This window comes from Macaca mulatta, chromosome 6 (assembly GCF_049350105.2).
Source record: "Macaca mulatta isolate MMU2019108-1 chromosome 6, T2T-MMU8v2.0, whole genome shotgun sequence".
NCBI classification, from domain to species: domain Eukaryota; kingdom Metazoa; phylum Chordata; class Mammalia; order Primates; family Cercopithecidae; genus Macaca; species Macaca mulatta.
Genome location: NC_133411.1, coordinates 102,617,513 through 102,620,211, shown reverse-complemented (window position 1 = coordinate 102,620,211; position 2,699 = coordinate 102,617,513). Strand labels below are relative to the sequence as shown.

At 40.5% G+C, this 2,699-nt stretch overlaps 1 pseudogene; it reads right to left on the bottom strand.

Annotated features, from left to right (window-relative positions):
- Positions 1-1,045: 1,045 nt before the first annotated feature.
- On the bottom strand, positions 1,046-1,923 carry LOC144341325 (heterogeneous nuclear ribonucleoproteins C1/C2 pseudogene; annotated as a pseudogene).
- Between the last annotated feature and the right edge of the window lie 776 nt (positions 1,924-2,699).

The window sequence follows — 2,699 nt, the reverse complement described above, 5'->3', positions numbered from 1 at the left end:
ATTTAGCACACAACAAAAACCTCAAAAAGGGTGCCAGTTGGACCACAAAGCACTGAACTTTCATTAGGATGTAAAAGCCATTTTGAAAAACAATCTCCACTGTATGTCAAGTTATTTGACTCCTCAATGCAACATGCAACTCAATGAAATATAATTTGAGTAGTGTTGTGTTGGTATGTATCATGATTATGACTCCAAGAAAAATGTATCTAGTACATTCTAGAGGTTTTGTGGAGGATGCTGTAAAACAAAGTTTGAAGTAAACAATAATAAAATACAAAAATAAAAAACCAGGGTTTTTTTTCTCCAAATTCCTGGTTTAATAAGGACTTGTTTATTTTGAGGAAAAAAGGTCCCAAACATCAGGCTGTTCACAAAAATAACCCACAGTATCAACTTTAGAAAACAAATCTTAAGACTATAACACTAATTATTTTTCTAGAGGATGCATTTGACATGCCAACTCTCATTCACAAAAATACATTGTTACATTTGTGTTGAACTGCCCCACACAGCACACTAATGTGGGGGTGTAACACACATACTTCTAACTCAAAGCTGCTTTCAGGAGCTACTCAACTAAATGAGATTGCCTTTGCAGTTAGGGAAGCAACTACTGAACTTATGTATGAATGAAAAGAACTGTACTCCCTGCATAACAAGAGATTATTTTGGAGACAGTTGATAAAAACCATACATCCTTTTTATTGTTAAGTCATAAAGAGGTATCAAAATTAAAAGTAAAAATTACAGGGCAAGACTTAACAAAACTACTAGGAGCGTCAAAGGAAGTGAAAATGGGACTAGACGTGGGGCAATATGAATTAATGAACATGGGAAGGACAAGGATGGGGAGAACAGTGAGCATGTGCTGAAGATACTAGGGGAGAGGATCTGGTGAAAAATTTGATCTTAGACAAGCGCCTAGGTAAAGAAATAATGGGATAAGATTTCTAAACCCCACTATGTGCTTAAGAGTCATCCTCGCCATTGGCGCTGTCTCTGTCATCCTCTCCTTCCTCAGCCTCTTTTTCATCATCCTTGATCAACTCCAGCTGGTCATCCCCTCGATCTTCATTATCATCATCATCCAGTAGGTCCCCCTCCTCAGCAGAGTCATCTGCACCCCCCGCAGACTCCATCTTCACATTAGTCTCATCTTTCTTCACGGAGCTGCTGCTCTGCTCCTCTTCTGACCTATCGTTCTTCATCTCTACTGCTTGTTTGCTCTGTTCCTTTTCAATTTTTTCCAGGTTTTCCAGGAGAGAATCCACTTTTTGTTTTATCTGGGTCAACTCCTTCTTAATGGCCTGAAGGTCATCTCCTTTCAACTTTCCAGACTTGGAAGATCCCCGCTGTCCACTCTTAGAATTGAAGCCACTTTTGCCCCTTCGTGAGGTGTTTCCTGATACATGCTGACGTTTCGAGGGCACTACAGCCCGAGCAATAGGAGGAGGAGGTGGTACACGTGCTGGGTAACTGTATATCCTATCATAATAGTCCCGTTGAAAGTCATAGTCCAAGTCAAAAGAGGAGCCGTACATCTCCGCTGCAGATCGTTTCACACCTGCTTTTCCTCGGTTCACTTTTGGCTCTGCAGCCAGGTTAATATCTAAAACCTGGCCAGCAATCATTCTGCCATCCTCTCCTGCTACAGCAGCCCGGGCATTTCTCTCATTAACATATTGAACGAAGGCAAAGCCCTTATGAACAGAGCAGCCCACAGTTTTGCCATACTTCGAAAAGATTGCCTCCACATCAGATTTCTAGACCTCAAGAGTGTTGAGATTCCCAATGAACACACGGGAGTTCATGGAGCGAGGATCTGTCTTGTTGGTAACGTTGCTGGCCATTGTGTTTGATGATAAGGTTTCTCACAAAGCTGAAAACAGGAGGTGGGAGGGAGAAGAGATTCGATTCTGAGTCTCCTACTCCCGGATTCTCCGTGGAGAAACCGACTGCTAGTCGAGGTCGGCAACGCGGCCACAACTGCCCAGTCTTCACCTCTTCACAAAATCAGGTCTTATTTCTTTATCTATTCAGCCATGCTGTGCCTTTTATTTTTTATTTATTTTTATTTTTTAGAAATAGGATCTTGCTCTGTTGCCCAGGCTGGAGTGAAGTGGTGCAATCATACCTCACTGTGACCTCAAATTTATGGATTCAAGGGATCCTCCTGTCTCAGCCTCCCGAGTAACTGAGACTATGGGGATGTACCTCCACGTTCAGCTGATTAAAAAAAATTTTTTTTTTTTTTTTTTTTTTGTAGAGATAGGGTTTTGCTACGTTGCCCAGACTGGGTTTGAACTACTTGCCTCAAGAAAGTCTCCCATCTGAGCCTCCTAAAGTGCTGGGATTATAGGAATGAGCCACTGCAGTTGGCCCCTCTGTGCCTTTTAGTTGGAGAATTAAACCCTTTTACATTCAGTGTTATTATTGATAAGTAAGGACTTACTACTTCCGTTTTGTTGCTTATTTTCTGGTAGTCTTGAAACTCCTCTCTTCCTTTCTTCCTTTTTATTGTCTTTCTTTGTGGCTAGGTTATTTTCTTTGGTGGTATGTTTTAATTTATTACTTTTTATTTTTAGTGAATTTATTAGAGGTTTTTACCCTGTGGTTACCATGAGACTTACAAAAGACATCTTATAGATATAACAAGTTATTTTAAAGAGATGACAATTTATCTTAGATCATAAAGA